This window comes from Macrobrachium rosenbergii, chromosome 4 (genome assembly GCF_040412425.1).
Source record: "Macrobrachium rosenbergii isolate ZJJX-2024 chromosome 4, ASM4041242v1, whole genome shotgun sequence".
Taxonomy (NCBI): Eukaryota; Metazoa; Arthropoda; class Malacostraca; order Decapoda; family Palaemonidae; genus Macrobrachium; species Macrobrachium rosenbergii.
In genome coordinates this window covers 18,867,833-18,888,172 of record NC_089744.1, presented here as the reverse complement: position 1 = coordinate 18,888,172, position 20,340 = coordinate 18,867,833, and the positions used below count along the sequence as shown (strand labels likewise).

General features: G+C 36.7%; 1 protein-coding gene across 23 annotated transcripts in view; it reads right to left on the bottom strand.

Moving 5' to 3' along the window:
• LOC136830708 (uncharacterized) overlaps positions 1-20,340 on the bottom strand; it is a 145,137-nt gene that overhangs the window by 86,122 nt on the left and 38,675 nt on the right. The window lies entirely within an intron of this gene.

The window sequence follows — 20,340 nt, the reverse complement described above, 5'->3', positions numbered from 1 at the left end:
CTCATGCGGCTTCGACATGCCCCTCCCTGGTCCTGGGAGTTCGACAGAGGTCCAGGCCTAGAGGCATTATAGGGCCGATCTGACGCCCCCTCCACAACACTAGGGCACTAGCACTAACACTATGCGTTTGAATTGCATTCACTTTAGTTTCAAGAGCACGCATTGACTCCACACGAGCCAGGGAATTACCTTCTGCAGCAACAAACTACAGGGTTAGTAATAAATTACTACAGGGTTACTAGTAGGAGAAAACCCTGACTGTCCAACTAAGGATGCACTCTAGGAGGAAGATTTCCTCAGCCTATCACGCTCCAATTTAAGCATATAGGCTTCATATTTCTTCCACTCACCCTCAGACAATCCCACACATTCATTACCGATTATCATAGAGCATTGAACACCCTTACATATCATACATAAAGAGTGAGGAACTATCAAAGTCTTGATAGCCTCACCTTACATTCACCCAAGCTACAGACTCGATAGCTAGAGGTAAGACATCTTAATTATAAGAAAAGTCAAAAGCAAAATCAAAACGGTCCACAAAGAGCGTATGCCAAGTCACAGATCCAGTCGAATACCAAAAAACAACCAAAATACTTAAGTGACAACAAATTTCGAAATCCAAAAGGCGGAGGAACTGACAACAGGTGTTGACAGTCCGGCGACAGAGAAAATCTGAATAGAAAATGGGAATGGTTCCTGATACCCGCCTCCCAGCGGCGGGAATGGGTACTAACCACCTGACCGGCCACTGCGTGTGCCGCGAAATTTGAAATTCTGTCGGACCTTCGGAGAATACAGCTATATATATATATCTGGCAGGTAAGTCTCATGAACAAAACAATTAGGGATTTGGAAAGTAAGCATGGAATAAGAAACATTTTAATAGATGTATATTAAAAGAAACGAAAGTTTAGTTGAAAGCTAAGAGTTGAATGAATGACACAAAAAATTATCAAGTACCATCATCAGTGCAAAGCAACTTGAGGGGCACTGGCAGTAGGTTTCCTAAGCATCAGTTCTGACTCTCAATAATCTGATGCCTACAGTGCACAGACAGTGAGGGCACTGTGCAGCAACATACATTTACTCAAACACATCCTTGTTGGTTTCTATGAGAGCCAAGAAATGATGGTTTTCATAAATCTCACATTGCACCAATATGTTCCACTTAAAATCTCATGGTTGTCATCATTAACCAGACCTTACAATGGATTAGTCTGTTTAGAAATGCTCACATCTCCCAACAGAACCAAAACAGTTCTACATTAACCTGAAATTTAAAAGAATTATCTCTGTCAATTCCTAACTGTTAAATTAAATAAGAGGATTGCAGAATTGTGGATAAACAGTGGTATTTCACTTGATCCCACTGTTTCCTCCAATTCTTTGTAACAGACATTTGATGGCATTATGATGACTACCATTTAGAGGGTTGCTTATCCCTAGGAACTGGTTGATAGCACAATAAAATCACTTATTCTAAGACTGTTTCTTATATGCTCTTTTTAGATCTCTACCAGTGTTCTCAATCTAAAAATTCAATGTATGGTGTTATCAAATCTTAAATTTACACATTCAAAATGTTATTTAATAAAGTGGACATTTCAACAACTAATTAACAAAGCCTGGAGACTTGTTTTCTTAAAACTACAACATTTATTATAAAGTAATAATCATAAAGGTATAACATAAAGGCTTACATAAAATAAATGTCATAAAAAATACTGTACAACACAAGATCAGCCAATAACATCAAAGAAATGGTAAATATAACAAGAATTTTATGCATGAGCAAAACTAATCTACGGTACTTAAAATATGGAGCACCATCAATTTGACACACCACTGTTTAAAACAACTGTTTTCAAAAAACTGCAAATTTTGAAGACAGGTAATTTGCACTTTCCTACTACAGTATACAAACCTGAAGTCTCTATTATGGATAAACAGTAGCAACTAGGACTGTCAAACTTAATCTGTTAACATCCCTATACAAATTCTTTCTTTTCTTATGAAACAAATTTCCAGATGCAAGATAGTAAAGGGAATCAGGATCAATCTCTATGACTCAGCTCAACTCAAAAAGTCCCACTTTTGACATTTTTTCTATTACTAATGTGTTCAAAAGTTAAATTAAGGTCTTGTAAAGTAATAAAAATAATATTTTATAATTTAAGTTTCGTATCAGCTTTCAAACTAATTACTAGCTCATGTTTTAGGACAACAGCATAAAAATTCAAAATTTGCAGTATTCAGTTGTTTTGTGTACTTTTGAGGAGACCTGGCCATTTTTAATTCTAAGAAAAGGAACAATGCAGCAAAGTTTTGTTCTATGCCAGCAATGTCCATATGAGAGAGGACTCCTGATCTTGCTATTCTTATAATTAATATATTAAACAAATGTAACTGAAACAATTTTATTAAAAATTAAATTTTCATATAAGGTAAGCAGATAACCCTTAAACGCCTGTTGGAGTATCAACTGCAAACGTCGACTAAAATTGTCTGTTGAATGCAGAGCTGGACGTAGGGAACAATGATAAATACTGAAACTTCAACCTTTGGTCTATTTACCAGTGACAAAATGGTAAAAAACAACATTTCAGAGTAGCTAAAACTCTTACATTCTAGTAATAACAAATCAACACCTTCATTTTGCAACAAACTTGTGATTCTAGCACAATATTTTGATTTATCTGAATTTTTGAAAAAACTTTTTATTTACATGTGACTTCAATAACTTGAGGAAAAATTTCCAAATTCTTTCATCATTTGTGGCTAATTTTGGTGCTTCCCATTTCTATAAAGCCATTGAGACAAAGATTTTACTATATGTGAATGTCCCAAACTACAATGGTGGAATACAACAGAAAATAACTCATCTTAACAACAAAATTATTAAAAAAAATATTTTCAAAAAAATGTTCTAACTGCCAACAATTTCAAACTGCTTACTCAGCTTTTTCTAATCACTTATAAGAAATGGTAAAAAAACATAATTATAAGCTAAAACTCTTACATTCTAACTAATATTCAATCATGCACACTTCATTTTTTAGTTCTTACAAACTGGAACATCTCTAGCACATATATTCCAATTAATGGTGATTTCTGAAAAAAAAGAATTTTTTCCTCACCAACTCAGGCTGAACTGGCCGCGGGATCTCAGAAATTCTTGCTCCACAGGACTGTTGTCGTAATGTTTGCATCAAAATTAGTCTTACATAAACTTTTATATTTGAAAATGTCTTTCAATTTCATTTAGAATGACAACAGAAATTAGCTCATGTTGTAGCTTTTATCAGTTTTGAAATATTTTCCACATAAATCATAACTGCCAAAATTTCAACCTTCAGTCAACTTTAACTTTGATTTAAATGGTAAAAAAAAAAATAAAACTCTAATTCAAGTAATATTCAATCGTTTACCTTCATTTTGCAATAAATTGGAACAGTCTCTAGCACAATATTTCGATTTATGGTGAATTTTGAAAAAACATTTTCCTACTACATCTTGCAAATAATCTTTATCTCAGAAATTCAACTCATTGTTCATAGAATATTCTGTACCGTTTTATATTATTCTTATCATAAAGAAATTTTGTATTAAAATCTGACCAACTTCAAAAGGACAATACAACAAAAATAACTCATACTTTGTAGCTTTTATCAGTTTTGAAATATTTTTATATAAATCACGATAAATTAGAAAAATTTACTTAAAACTGTTGCTGCTTTAACTGTCAACCGTTTATGGTGAAAAATGCAATTTAAGCTAAAACACTTAAGTCTAGTAATATTAAATCAATTCTTCATTTTTGTGCCTGAACAAAATATAATAAAGTCAAGTGACAAATTTCGATTTATGGTAATTTTTTGAAAAAATATATGATTAAAGTCAAACTCATTAACAATTCATGCTCATTTTGTGATAATATTTTCTCTGTGTTGCTTTGATTGTTTTAAAATTTGTTATATACAAAATCATTGCAATTTAGTATACAATACAACTAAAAAAATTAAATCATAATAGCAAATAACCGTTTCTTAAACACATTTTTTGTTTACAATTATAAAAATATTTTTTTTTTTTTAAGCTGTCATATATTCCAATAATTGTATATGATAATTATATTTTTTTCATTTCTGATGGTTGCATACTAAAATTCAGGCAATGACAAAAATGAGCCAAAAATGAACTCTTAATCTTAAAAACTAATTTGTTTGTGATTTTTGAAAAAACATTTTTTCCGGTCTGATTCCGCTAACTCACCGAAGTACAGTATATAGCATACGGGAGACGTTTTTGTAAATAGGGCTTCGCATTAAAGGGTTAACCAAGTAATTATACAGCTGAATCCACACTGACAGGAGGTGGGATACATGGACATATTCTACTCCAAAACATTAAGAAAAGTAATGACTTTGAAACAGAAAAGCTGCCAGCATTGATACAATGCTTGTCGTTTCCTTACCTGGTAAGAGAGCTACTGCAGGTGGGTGCTGCCTCTGGTGCTCATCTTAACCTGTAGTGGTGTGGTAGTATAGCCATGGATCACCCCTACTTTAGTGGGAACTTTGCAGCGAAGGAAGTTTCTGATGGCTAGCAAAGTTTAAAAAGGTGCCCTTGCCCTGGGCATAGAATCAGAATAAAAACCAAACAATGCTGTCACCTACACTGCAATAAAAACCACACCCAAACCACTAAAATACTGATGGGTACTCCAGGTACAGTGCACCCCCAGGCTCCCCCTGGACTCGACACCCTGAATCAAGGCAAGGAGATAGAGCAAAGAGAGCTCCCTATGTTTTCTCTCCCAACACCATGCCAGCCACAGATAAAGGTCCTAAGGTGCTACAATTTTCAGAACACAGTTTCCACTTCCTTAAGGTAATGAGTTGCAAAGACCAACTTGAACTTCCAATAGGTAGACTGTAAGATGGACGAGGGGGACATATTAGACTAAAAGCAAGAGAGGCAGTGGCAGCTCGGGCCTCATGAGCTTTCACCTTAAAAGACAGGAGGATATCCTCTTGGATCTGACAGTGAACCTCAGAAATCAAGTCTCTCAAAAAATATGACAGCGCATTCTCTGACATCGGAAGAGAAGGGTTCCTAACTGAGCACCGAAGATGACTGAAAAGTCCTCTAATCTTTTCAGTCGTCTGTAGGTAATATCTAAGGGCTCTTACCAGACAAAGAAGCCTTTCTTCCTCCTCTGGTCCAAGGATGCCCAAGTTTTTGATGGTGATGGAACAGGGCCAGGGCTTGAAAGGGTCCTCATTCTTGGCAAGGACCCAAGAGAGAACAAGCAGACTGCATCTCCTTGTGCGAACCCAACTCTCTTGTCAGTAGCCTGAAGCTCACTAATACAATGGAGAGGTTCATAAGTGGGACGTGCAAGCCACTTTAAAACTGTCGAGATTCCAAGAGACGTCTTCTGTCTTACTTTGCTTAGTCATATCAAAGGATGTGATAATATCGTTGAGATCCTCAACATTGCTCTATACCCCTTGATGGTGGAGGACAATAGCTCCTTGGAGGATCTCAGGTAGAGCAGGAAATCGGCGATCTGACTTACAGTCTTTTCAGAAGACGAGATTTATGTCGACTGCACCATCTCCAGATGACTGTTCACCTGGATTGATAGATGTTGTTGGAAGACTGACACCTACATCTAGCAATAGCCTCCACAGCTGCTTTTGAAAATCCTTTCGCTCTGACGAGACTCCAGACAGTCATCTGTTTTTGTGGAAGGAGCCTCAGGAAATCCACTAACAGTCGAAGCAGGTCTGGGAAACAAATTCCTTCGTTGGCCAAAATGGAGCAACTAGGGTCACCGAGACGTTGCAATGGCAAGAGAACTTGTTGACCACTTCTCTGATCGTGCCGAACAGAGGAAAGACGTAGATGTCAGGGTCTGACCAGTCCAGATGCATGGCATCCATCGCCCATGCTAGAGGGTCCAGGCCGGAGAACAGAAGAGAGGTAGGCGGTGAATCGTTGTAGTCACAAACAGGTCTACAAATGGTCTGCCCCATAACTTCCGCAGATCGTTGCAGACCACGGGGTCTAAGGTCCATTCTGAGGAAAGGACCTGCTTGCGGTGACTAAGCTCGTCTGCTAAGATGTTCAGTCTCCCTTGAATGAATCGAGTGATGTCGCGTGACTTGCTTCTGTTCCACCCAGAGGAGGTGATCTTTCGCAGCTTTGCATAGGGAGAAAAAGTGAGTGCCCGCTGCTTGTGGATATAGGACAGGACAGTGGTGTTGTACGAATGAACAATCACTGTTTTGCTAAAGATCAGGGTCGAGAAGGCTTGGAGACCCAGATGAATAGTCTTCAGTTCTTTGATGTTTATATGAAGGTCACTATGCGCATTAAAAGCCACTTTTTCTGAAAGCACTTTTAGGGACGGCCCTAATTCAGGCACTGCACTGACCACTAAATTAATTTTCACATCGATCCTTGATTCGGGGCTGGCAACGGGGTCGGGATCAGAAGCATGAGAACCAAGAACAGGAGTACTTGGTAAAGAAGTAGGAGGGCTTAGGATAGGAGAAACGGCAAGCACTGGTGATGAAGGAACAGTACTATCCTCTACTGGCTTAGACAACAGAGCAGATTCTAGATTAGCCCTATTTTTGGTTCTAGAGGCCACCTTGCTCTTTCTCCCTCTCAAGTTTCACTTAGTGATACTTAACACTTTCCATTCTTTGTCATCCCAGTCCTGGCATTCACTGCAAGTATTCTCCCTACTACATTCTTGTCTTGCCCCCTACACCTGGAATGTGAGTTGTAAGACGATTTCGTTAACCTAGTTTTGCACCCCTCACTGCAAAAGCGAATGCTAGAAGAACTAGAGCCTGACATTATCAGGCTCTAGTTCTTCTAGATTATATAGAAGTTATTAAAAATGAGGTTGAAAAGACTTCTAAAAATAGATCGGTCGGAAGGAGAGAGAAAGAGAAATTCTCTTCCAACTTTTTATTTTTATGTCAACCATTTATTTCTTTTTTTTTTACAGTAACTTTAATTTAATTTAAAAGTTAGCATGATGAGGGTCATATTTAGTGTTTAAACTTTAGAAATAAGCATTTATTAGCATTTTTAGAGACCATGCCAAACTTACGTGAAAGTTTGCCTTGCGTGAGGGGTTCTGGAACCTAACCTCGCGTAAGTTCGGAGTATGACTGCAATTATATAGCTATAGGTTTTCAACCACGGCAGCCTAAAAATTCAAAATTAGTGGGAGCGCTCAATTGTTTTGTTTAGGTGACGGGACCCCACCCATTTTCAGGAAGGAAGAGGAACAACGTAGCAAAGAGCTCAATTTTTTTTCTGCCAGCTCTCGATGTAAATCGGGCATTCTCTGCAGCCTTTCTTCATATTTTTTTTGGAAGTATTTTCAAGGAATTGGTGAAGTATTCAAATTTTGTTGATGCCTTCAGTGACTAGTTGCTTTGTTAGCTATGTAGTTAACAGTATTCTAGATTTTGCTGACATTATCAGCAAAATCTAGAATACTGTTAACTACATAGCTAACAAAGCAACTAGTCACTGAAGGCATCAATGAAAATTTGAATACTTCACCAATGGCCTTTGAAAATACTTTCAAAAAAATATGAAGAAAGGCTTTATGGAGAATGCCCGATTTACATCGAGAGCTGGCAGAAAAAAATTGAGCTGATACCAATCTTGTTCCTCTTCCTTCCTGAAAATGGGTGGGTCCCATCACCTAAACAAAACAATTGAGCGCCCCACTAATTTTGAATTTTTAGGCTGCCGTGGTTGAAAACCTATAGCTATATAATTGCAGTCATATTCCGAACTTACACGAGGTTAGGTTCCAGAACCCCTAGCGCAAGGCAAACTTTCACATAAGTTTGGCATGGTCTCTAAAAATGCTAATAAATGCTTATTTCTAAAGTTTAAACACTAAATATGACCCTCATCATGCTAACTTTTAAATTAAATTAAAGTTACTGTAAAAAAAAAAGAAATAAATGGTTGACATAAAAATAAAAAGTTGGAAGAGAATTTCTCTTTCTCTCTCCTTCCGACCGATCTATTTTTAGAAGTCTTTTCAACCTCATTTTTAATAACTTCTATATAATCTTTCTCTTTGCTCTGAAATTCTTTTTCATGAACAAACAGTGTTTTTTATTTGGACTAATACAACTCTTAGTTATTATGCCTCAATGTTTCAGAACATATTTGCCACACTAGCGCATTTACACTTCCTAGTACAAGTAAAATTAGATCAATTTAAACTATCTACTGTACAGCTAAAGATGTACAGAGAAATAACAAGTTGTAAAAATGTGTGAGAGCTAACTATGAGAGAGAGAGAGAGAGAGAGAGAGAGAGAGAGAGAGAGAGAGAGAAATTGTTTATCCTTACTTAAGAGACAGAGAAATTGTTTATCAATTATTACAGAGACAGAGAGAATAACACATAAGAGAGAGAGAGAGAGAGAGAGAGAGAGAGAGAGAGAGAGAGAGAGAGAGAGAGAGAGAGAGAGAGAGAGAGAGAGAGAGAGAGAGAGAATAGAAGAGAGAGAGAATTTAGAGAGAGAGATGTGTCCTTACTTGAAATATCAAGTTGAATAATTTACAATTATTACGAGAGACAGAGAGAATAACAGAGAGAATAACAGAGAGAGAGTGCCAGAAATCCTTTGACACGATGTGGGCAACGATTGATGTATTTGACAGCTTTGCCCTTGCCCCTCTCTTCAAAGGTTTCACAAAAGATCAGGAAACAATATTCATTTGTTTAAAATATCACATAATTTACTACAGGTACTGTATAGAAATGTATAAATTTTGTAATTACAGTTTTATTATTATTAATTATTATTATTATTATTATTATTATTATTATTATTATTATTATTATTATTATTATTATTATTATTATTATTATTTAAAAATTAGTACTTATTAGGTAAATCATTTATTTATCAACATAACAAATAAAGATATACATGTAACCAAAAAAATTCTCTCATCTCCTACTGAGATGAGAGAATTTTTATGCTGACATGTACTGTATATGTTTATTTGTTTTGTATGATAAATAAATGATTTACCTAATAATAAGTATTAATTTTCAAAAATTAATAATAACAATAATAATAATAATAATAATAATAATAATAATAATAATAATAATAATACTATAACTGTAACTAAAAAATTTACACATTTCTATAGTAAATTATGTGATATTTTAAACAAATAAATACCATTTCCGGATATTTCGTGAAACCTCTGAAGAGGGGGGGGCGAGGGAAAAGCTGTCAAATATGTCAATTGTTGCCCACAGCATGTCAAAAGATTTCTGGTACTATCTATCTCTCTCTCTCTCTCTCTCTCCCCTCTCTCTCTCTCTCTCTCTCTCTCTCTCTCTCTCTCCCCTCTCTCTCTCTCTCTCTCTCTTCTCTCTCTCTCTCTCTAAAATCATGAATTTCCATCTTTTGATATAACGTAAGGATAACTCTCTCTCTCTCTCTCTCTCTCTCTCTCTCTCTCTCTCTCTCTCTCTCTCTCATAATAATTCATAAATAATTTAACATATTTCAAGTAAGGACAATCTCTCTCTCTCTCTCTCTCTCTCTCTCTCTCTCTCTCTCTCTCTCTCTCTCTCTCTCTCTCTCTCTCGGGTTCGCAAATGTTGCGTGTCTGTGAAAAAATCGCGTATGACAATTAGTCAGGTTCCAATGAAAAGTTTGCATGTCTGAATTCGCGAAACCTGAATCATGTAAGATCGAGGTATTACTGTACTTGGTAAGTTACTTATATGAAACATTACATTACGCAAAGCAAAATTTTCAAAAAATTTTGTTTTCGTGTATGAGCTAAAAATTCAATTTACGAACTGTTTGGTGAAAATAGCACGTCTAGCCAGGATTGAGGGAGAGACGGGGAAACTGAAGTCACAGGAGGCAAAGGTTGATGACAAAGTCAATTTTATTCACATTTTGCAAGGATAGTCAAAGGTATCGATAGTGTGTGTGTCCAATTGTGTGTCTGTGTGCATGTAAGTCAGAGAGAGAGAGAGAGAGAGAGAGAGGGAGAGAGAGAGAGTAATCAGCGCCCAACAGATGTGCAAAACAATCCTTCACACGTGTATGACTGTAGATGTTTTTTACACTTGGGTCTTGAGTGCAAGAAGGAGATTTATGCCACAACACATCAACTTACTGTTGGCAAACTGCAGAATTTAAAACTATAATCCAATAAACAAGAGGATTTTGCAAACAAATACGTAATACGTAAAGAATGTAAGTAAGAAAAGGAAAGAGAGATCACATAACTTTTCACAAGGAAGTAGTTTAAACAAACAATTCAAGACGCACAGAAGCTGTGTTTCATGATGTGGGGATGAGTTACTTTTACAGTGCTAAAAAATCGTTAACCCTTAAACGCCTACTGGATGTATCATATGTCGACTAAAATTGTCTGTTGGGTGCCAAGTGGACGTACCGTACGTCGACTACAAAAAATTTCAACCTTCGGTCAACTTTGACTCGACTGAAATGGTCGAAAAACGCAATTGTAAGCTAAAACTCTTACATTTTAGTAATATTCAATCATGTACCTTCATTTTGCAACAAATTAGAAGTCTCTAGCACAATATTTCGATTTATGGTGAATTTTTGAAAAAAACTTTTTCCTTACGCCACAACTAACTCGGCCAAAATTTCAGAAATTCTTTCGTCATTTTGTCGTAATTTTTGCACTGTTTTATATTAGCCGTTACATAAAGTTTATATATGAAAATGTGTGCAATTTCATGTAAAATACAGCAAAATACAACCCATGGTTGTAGCTTTTATCAGTTTGGAAATATTTTCATATAAACCACGATAACTGCCAAAATTTCAACCTTTGGTCAACTTTGACTCGACCGAAATGGTCAAAAAACGCAATTGTAAGCTAAAACTCTTACATTCTAGTAATATTCAATCATTTACCTTCATTTTGCAACAAATTGGAAGTCTCTAGCACAATATTTCGATTTATGGTGAATTTTTAAAAAAACTTTTTCCTTACGTCCGCGCCAGAAATTCTTTCGTCACGTTTGCACCGTTTTATATTAGTCATTACATAAAGTTTTATATATGGAAATGTGCGCAATTTCATGTAGAATACAACAGAAAATAGCTTATGGTTGTAGCTTTTATCAGTTTTGAAATATTTTCATATAAATCACGATAACTGCCAAAATTTCAACCTTCAGTCAACTTTAACTCGACTGAAATGGTCAAAAAACGCAATTATAAGCTAAAACTCTTACATTCTAGTAATATTCAATCATGTACCTTCATTTTGCAACAAACTGGAAGTCTCTAGCACAATATTTCGATTTATGGTGAATTTCTGAAAAAAAAATTTTTTTCCTTACGTCTGCGCGCAGTAACTCGGCCGAACATCTCAGAAATTCTTTCGTCACGTTGTCGTAATGTTTGCATTGTTTTACATTAGTCGTTACATAAACTTTTATATATGAAAATGTGTGCAATTTCATGTAGAATACAACAGAAAATAGCTCATGGTTGTAGCTTTTATCAGTTTTGAAATATTTTCACATAAATCACGATAACTGCCAAAATTTCAACCTTCGGTCAACTTTAACTCGACAGAAATGGTCGAAAAAACGCAATTGTAAAGCTAAACCTCTTACATTCTAGTAATATTCAATCATTTACCTTCATTTTGCAATAAATTGGAAGTCTCTAGCACAATATTTCGATTTATGGTGAATTTTTGAAAAAACATTTTCCTTAAGTCCGCATGATAACTCGGCCAACATCTCAGAAATTCTTTTGTCACGTTGTCGTAATATTTGCACCGTTTTATATTAGTCGTTACATAAAGTTTTATATATGAAAATGTGCGCAATTTCATGTACAATACAACAGAAAATAACTCATGGTTGTAGCTTTATCAGTTTTGAAATATTTTCATATAAATCACGATAAATAGAAAAATTCGACTTTCGGTCAACTTTAACTCGACCGAAATGGTCGAAAACTACAATTGTAAGCTAAAACACTTACAGTCTAGTAATAGTCAATCAATTAGCTTCATTTTTCAACAAACGGGAAGTCTCTAGCACAATATTTCGATTTATGGTGAATTTTTAAAAAACATTTTTACGTCCGGCGTTATTTAATTCATGCATCACTTTGTGATAATATTTTCTCTGTGTTGTTTTGATCGTTTTACAATTTGTTATACACCAAAATCATCGCAATTTAGTGTAAAATACAAAGAAAAACAAAATAACCGGTTAGCTTTAACCGTTTTGCTCACAGTGCGATTTGTATCAAATTATATATGAAAATTTTTTTTTGTGCTGTCATATATTTAAATATTTATATATGATAATGATATTTTTTTTCATTTCTGATGGTTGCATACTAAACTTCAGGCAATGACAAAAAAAAGGAGCCAAAAATTAACTCTTAATCTTAAAAACTAAGCGTGCTGTGATTTTTTGAAAAAAACATTTTTTCCGCTTCAGTGCTAAACTCCCGAACGCCGCCGGCATACGGGAGACATTTTTGTAAATAGAGGCTCAGCGTTTAAGGGGATCAGCCGGTTTCCGACTTTTTAACGACAGGTTGTTGATATATAGGGGTTTGTTAAAGGATATTGTGTGGAACTTCTGGGGAAAAATTTTTGTTCAGTGACCTTAGGTTTTGTGACGCTTGAGCATTTTTCGCCAAAAATGGCCATTTTCAAAATGCATCTCCTCCTTTGCTTTTTGGTTTTAAGGGATGAGATTTGAACCACGTATAAAACACATATGGACCTTCGATACAAAGCCGGGGATTTTTGATTTTTCAATTATTTTTCGAGATATGAATTTTTTTTTTTTTTTATGAAATTTTCCCGGAAAAATTACAGAAAAAAAAATTGCCAAAAATCAGAAACTCAAAATATTAAAAATCCCCAGCTTTGTTTTAATCTACCATGTTTCCCCATGTTATATTTAAAATTTCATTTAGATTGGTCCAATACTAAGGGAGGAGATGCATTTTAAAGGCAAAAAACTTATGTTTTGAGAAACGGGCCTTCAAAGTTTTAGTTACATAAAAAAAGTAAAAGGGACTTCAAAGACTGTGTTACAATTAATTCTATGGTTTTAATTTTTATTTTTGGGTATTAATTAATGCAAAATGATTATAAATAAGAATATTAATTGATTATTTATGTGCCTAAGACACATTCTTATAAATTTTAGGTTTCTGGTCCCCTGTCTGATCTTGCTGCAAGGTATTACTCTAGGGTATCATAGTTGCCTACACTTTTTATTAGTGTCTCGAATCCATCCCTTGCCAAATGGATCCTGGGAATTACTTTACATTCACAATTAGGGATTCGTGATTCAAGTAATTCATCAAGTCTTGCTTCACTTATCATGATCATTTTATTTTCAGGATCGTCTATAATATCAGCCTCCGAGCTACTGCTTTCTTTTCTAAAATATCTTTGCCCTTTGGTAGTGACGAACAAATAAAAAGGCGTTTAGGGGTGGATGTGGTTGGTCTCTGGTCAGCAGAGATCGCTGCCTGCGCCGTTTGATGGGCGACAGCTCTCTCTCTCTCCGTTGCTCCATTCCCCTCTATGGCACTAATTTCTTGAACTCTTTCTTCTACTTCTCTTTGGACTTTTCCACTTGGCTTTTCCGCATTCTAGAAGCATGAAGTGAACTCTTGGACCTTTTAGGCACAGTGAAAAAACAAAAACACCGCAGAAAATACAGAGTTCAGTCAAGGCTAGCGAGCATGAAAAACGTCTCCTTCTAGCTTGGAAGTTTATAGGCAACTCTCGGCCACAGTCGGCGCCATGGTATGACGTGTGCGTTGTCATGGCTAGGATTAACTAAAAAGGTGCCGAGTAGGATATTATTGACATTATACATTTCATTTCAAAGGAAGTTTTCGTAATATATATCGCAAAAACTATACCAGACTAAATCATTTGCGCTACTGGTGTTTTATGGGTATATAGTTATTGTTACATTTTAGGCCATAACTAGAGAAATACGGCAAATTTTAGCATAATATTTCGTGGACACATTCTTGAACCCTATACGAAGTCATAGAATTTTTTTCAGCAAATCGAATTTTTTAAAGATTATTGGGTTTTTTTAGGCGGCCGATCCCCTTAAGGGTTAAAAGCAAGTACCACTCGATAGGCATTTTACCAAAACAAAAAGAAGTGATTCTCAACGAAAAAACCCGCAAATGGGCAAGTTTTCCTGCTAATAATTTTTAGATAAGTTCAACAGAAAATCCCGCGAATGGGCAAGTTTTCCTGTGAATAATTTTTAGATAAGTTCCACAGAAAATCCCACGAATCTCAGAGTCTGCAAATCGTGAGCCCACGAATCCAGGGGGTTTACTGTAAATCTTATTGTGAAATGCTTTATTCTTTTATTTATTTTGTTGAATATGGTTATCATTAAACTATATGTTGCACTTGCACTTTATGTACATACATGTAAAGGAAAAAACATGCTGGTTATTGCCTTAGTTTCTCCACGCAGGATGCAGTAGGACGTCACGTACAAGTATAAACAAGACAATCGGTCGAGTTGAAGTACGAGTATTTGTTTGACAAACAACACAAAATTTCTTAGAAAATTTTGGTAGAAAAACAGAATGTTTGACACAAGTAACATTCAACAAACAAGGTACCACTGTATCTCCAGCAAAGCTGGTTCAGTCACTGAAACTTGGCAAGGTAGTTAAATATTGGCTGGTGGGTCTGGGTGGTGCTACCACCCACTAACCTGACGGTCAACTATCCCTCTATGAAAAAGGAAATTCATCTTCAAAATTATAAGATTGTTCTAATAATGATCCTAAACTTACATTTCACATGAGGTGGAAGGTTTTGCTTCAGAACAAGACTGGCACTGTTACAAACAAAGTGGAGCGTGAACTTACTAACTTCTGCTACATCCTATACTCTCTGTGCCGGAAGCAAATATCCAGAAGGATGGTCTATCACTAGCTGAAAATGCCAGCTTCCTGGTAAAATGTTTGAGCAGAGGAAGACTGATTCCTGTAACCTCCTACACAGCCAGGAATTTGATGTGAGATGCTGTGCCAGAGTTTCATTCACCATGTCAAACAACACTAGAAAAAGTTCAGGGAAATCCTCCCTTTCAAATTTAGAGAACAGGAAATCAATGTCAGTGATAAGCAATATCAACATTCACAGATGAATGACAGTGCTCTACACCAGCCCTTCCAATTTGTTAAGAAAATAAAAACATCATCAGAATTATATCTTCTTTCTTGCTAAAATGTGTAGAGAGTCCACTCCATTATTGCCTTCTGCATTCATCACCTGAGGCTCTTGGGAAGATTATCCTGAAACCAGGAACTAAGCTTCAGGTAATGGGAGTCCCCAAGGGAGAGCAAATCATGCAACTTCCATGACTTTGTACCATAAACCTCCTATGGGTAAAAACTCATTAAAGGCTGCATACTACCATGAGTTTGATATTTGAAATGTACTGTGAGGGAAAGCTGATAAGGACTCTGAAGAGAGTGTTCAAGAGGATGTGAAATCATTAGGATCTGAAACAGGTGGAACCATGAAGGGGATTCAGTTGGCTGGTATGGAGCTGGTGGTGTGGAGTAATCTGTGAGAGGACCCAACATATAAGAAAGACCTGTCCTGGACTTTTGTGTACAAAATCAGCACAGAGGGAACAAAGATAAGCTGTCTTTTTTTTAGGCTAACATTCCTATTCAAAAGGAATGAAAACCTGACAAAAAGACATCAGATATGAAAAAAGTAAGCTCAGGGGAAGACTCACCCTACTCCGTTTTCAGCATTATTCTCATTCTCACCCCTCCCAACCCACCATTTCTCCACTTTCCTACTTAAAGTTTGGAAGGCGTGAAAAAATATATAGCAAACCACAAATTCTAAGCATGAAGGGGACCTTGATTCTTGACGAAGGTGTACCAACAGTGCCTTTATAGTCTAAGGGCAAGACAACCAGATAAATGTACCAGCTTATCCACAGAAAGAGAAAGTTAGGGTCTAGGATCAGCCCAGCTCTCAAAAACAAGGAAATATAAAAAAGTATTAAGGAAGGAGTACTGGTAATGGCAAACCTTCCAAACCAGTTAGCAAACACACACACACACACACAGAGAGAGAGAGAGAGAGAGAGAGAGAGAGAGAGAGAGAGAGAGAGAGAGAGAGAGGTTTCCTGCTGCCCAAGTCTGCCCAGAGAAGTCTTGATTTCTTGGAAACTGACATCAACAGCCCTTAGATAAGAGGAATCTCTAAAGAATTTGCTGGAGACAATCTCATGTCCAGGAACTGATACAGTAATCTTGAAAATACCTCTGACAAGAAAAGACATGCTAAGAGAAAGGCAAGAAAGCTCATATCCTAACACTGTATTCACCAAAAAGTGGTTTACCTGTAATAGGTTCCCAGGAAAATGCAAGAGAAGGAAGACTACTCTTGGGAAGTCTTCTTAGTGCAAAACACAAGGGGAACCGGCAATCCCCTTTCCTCAGAATAAGTCAATGACCATAACAGTGACCAGCAGAGGAAAAAGACACCCATACTTTTGTGTTGACCCAAGTATTGGTCAAATACCCAGTTGGATGCACAACGGTGAAAGATTGCTAAGAAAAGAGGGCCAGAACCAAGAGTGCATAAATTCAGTCTGAGGCTGGTTATGAAAAAGGTATATACAGTAGAACAAAGGACATAGCAAGAGTACAGATACATGCTTCTATTAGCAGAGGAACTGCCCATATCAGAAAACTGGTGCTGCACACTCGGTACCAGTAGAAGCTGCAGGCCAAGTTGCAGCAGAGAATGATCACAAGAGGTGCAAAGCATGGAACCGCTGGGAACCTGTTACTGACCAAAATGGTTCCAGTAGCACCAGGCATGTTCTGTAACCTGTACAAGGAATGGCCAGCTTAAGGCACAGGCTGCACTTGACACAAACTGCCACCAGACAGACCTCTGATTGCACAAGACATCAAAGTTCATCTCCATAAATAACATTTGCCAAATACAACAGACAGTGGCCAGGATTGGCACTGGGCACAGGCCAACCCAGGCATATGCCAAATCCAGGAAAGGAAGTGGTTGTGCCCGACATTGGCTGCAACAGACTCTGGCAAGCAACAGTACTGAAAAGAACTAGACAGTATCATGCTGCTCTCGAAAGGACTGCCACACCACGCATGGTTCCTAGCAGGCATGAGTGGTATTAGGAAGTTACAGTGAGAGATATTGCCCATAAGGACAGTTTTAACCATGAGCTCCTGACCACTGTGAAAGTCTTTCCACTTCCCAGAATGCACAAAGACTGAGCCGCAAAATGATCACCCCCGATGAAGAAGAACTGGGGTCAATACCAGAGTCAGGAATGTGTACAGTCATGGCAGTGTAGGAACACAGACTGTCCAAGCAATATGTAATGCACACACCTCAGTCTGTTCAGAAAGAGCCAAACCTTATGTGAGCATTATTTGGATGTCATAGAGAAAGATACTTGTCTGTACTGACGGTAAATACCACAAATACCCATGAACCATGATCTTTCATGGTCTGAGGTATCTGTGGACAAAACACCTCTGAAAAACGTGAAGTTATGGAAGCACAGTTTGGGAGGGTCTTATTCCACCCAGGATAGGACCATTCAACATGCCATTACAGTAACCAGGAGCATTACAGAGGGCTAGCAACCAATCAGCTAGTCAACCAGAACCATGTACAAAACCCTCATGAAAACAAAATATATCAAGGGTGCCAATAGTGCACCAACATGAGTTGTGCATAAACACACACAACACACAAGCACAGGAAATGCACAGCACACTAACATCGTAGTAAACAAGATCACAAAATCCCAGTGAATTAGAACCAAGTAACAGTAACTGAAATTATTGTTAAGGGACAACAGACCATAACAAAAAAAGATTCTGAAGAATCTAAAAGCATGGTTCAAGAGATAAACCATTCCTCCTGTAATCCAAGAACTATCATAAGTTAAGAGCATTAGTAACTGATCAGCAGACTAATCAGTATCTAACACAGGGACAGTCTTCATAACAGGAACTGTGGACAATATGTGTTAAAAGAAAAGACTTTCCAAATAGAGTCTTGTAGACAGACAAGCATGAGTAATCAAGACTAGACCCAAGAGGAAGTAAGGCTGATATTCCTGCTACAGGAGAAGGAACACTTCAGGAAAATCCTGAAGAGTCACCAAGATGAAAGACTCCCAACAATTTTGTCTTAATGACCCAAAGGCTGGGACAGAAAGAAATGTCAGAAAGGACAGAGGGAAACAACTACCAATGATTAACTACCTTGTCACCAAGTTTCAAGGAACATCCATAGAGAAAAAATTTATGATGAATTCATATGCTCAGTGATAAGCTAATCATAAGCAAATGACCCCAGAAAATATACCAAAATTGTGAGCAGTTATTTTCAACTTACACTTCAAGGTAGCTTACTATGGCAAGAAAAATTCCACTACATGTATTGTGTCAGTTAAGTTCATCTTCTTTGGAACACAAAGGAGCCTTTGTCTATCTCTTTATGTGCAACTGTATTTTCAGCTGAAAAGGTCTACTGCTCAGGCTGAGAAACCTCCTGCACATTTAGAAGACAATAAACCTCTAACACAATTATGGATATTACTGTTGAGAAATGTTTAAAAAGTGCTTGTGATTCCTGACACATCTCACTTTGCATACCGCAAATAGGAAAAACATTTATAAATATATATCAAAATAAATTGAAAAAGCTCTCTACAGTACGCCACTTCCATCCCACAAACAAATGCACAGCTACAAAGCACAATACAAAATTGTATTCACTCTATCCATAAATATTTCTAAGCCTACTATAAAGGGCAGCTATATATTTCTTTTTGCGGTTTCATGAAAATGTCATTAACATTTGAAATGACAAAGAATGTCAGCCAGTAAATGAATGATGAAAATACAGAAAAATGCTAAAATTATGAATTTCTGTCTAAAGCTAAGTACAACATTTGCCAATGTAAATATGAAGTATTCTATCAACAGCTCTTGTATTTTCAGTTTTACAAGATGTTCTATGAAAAGTTTCCCCCTCCCCCCATCCAAAAATCAGAGTGTTTAATGGATATTCAGTCAGCAAAATATAAATATTTAATTTAAGATTCATTTTTAAATACTTACCTCTCCATGATATAGCTTTTACTTCCATGCCAGAGGTAGTTCGACAGATCAAAACGAAAAATGTGAACACTTCGTTTTCTAGGAATACCTGTTTTCTGTCAATCTACTTTCCTCACACCCTACCAGGGGATCGACAGATACAAACACTCATAGCTGGTCAGCCTACTTCTGCCCACTTTGAATATGGGGAGGTAAGGAGGGCAAATTGTATAATGGAGAGGTAAGTATTTAAAAAATAAATACTAAATTTAGTATTTATATTTTTTAAACAAACCTTAACTCTCCATTATACAGCTGATTCCCATGTTTGAAAAAGGAGGTGGGCAAAGCAGAAATCGGCCAACCCTTTAAAGGCTACTTAGTAATAAAATACAGTACTAATTAAATAAAAATTTCTGCATGAATTCTTTAAACTATGATTCACATCAGTTGTCCAATCAGCAATACGCACAAGAGGGTCAACACAACTGGAATAATGCCTATTACAGCAACTCTTACCTTACAGGTTCTTGCCAAATGAATATTTTCAGAATAAAATACAAGAACATCCAAAAACAAACCAACAGAAAACTGAGTACATTTGACAGTCTGTCCACCTCCTATCGAAACCATTAACAGAAGTGAACCGACTGGCTGTGAGTGTTTGTACCTATAAGAACCCTGGAGGTGGGGTTGGGGAAATAGCTGGACAGACAACAGATATTCTTTGAAAAATCAAAAATTTTTAAATAATTTGTATTTTTCATAACTAACAAACCTGCAGTCTTAACATTAGGATAAATCTTCTAGCACCAGCTGGAACCAGTAAAAAATTCAATAGATTTGTATATGCAAGGAACTGATGGTATCTGTCCTCTGTCACGAGTTAGGTGGGACAGCCACCGACCCAAGCTGGGATTTGTGACGTCTCAGTTATTCTTCCAAAACAGGTTAAACTGGCAGAGGGGTGGTTAGAGGTGGGCCTTAAATGTTAAGACCAAATGTTTACTAGTTATGAAAAATACAAATTATTTTTAAAATCTGTGATTTGTTCATACACGGAACAAACCTTGGGTCTTAACATTAGGATAGACTTACTCACTCTTGGTGGG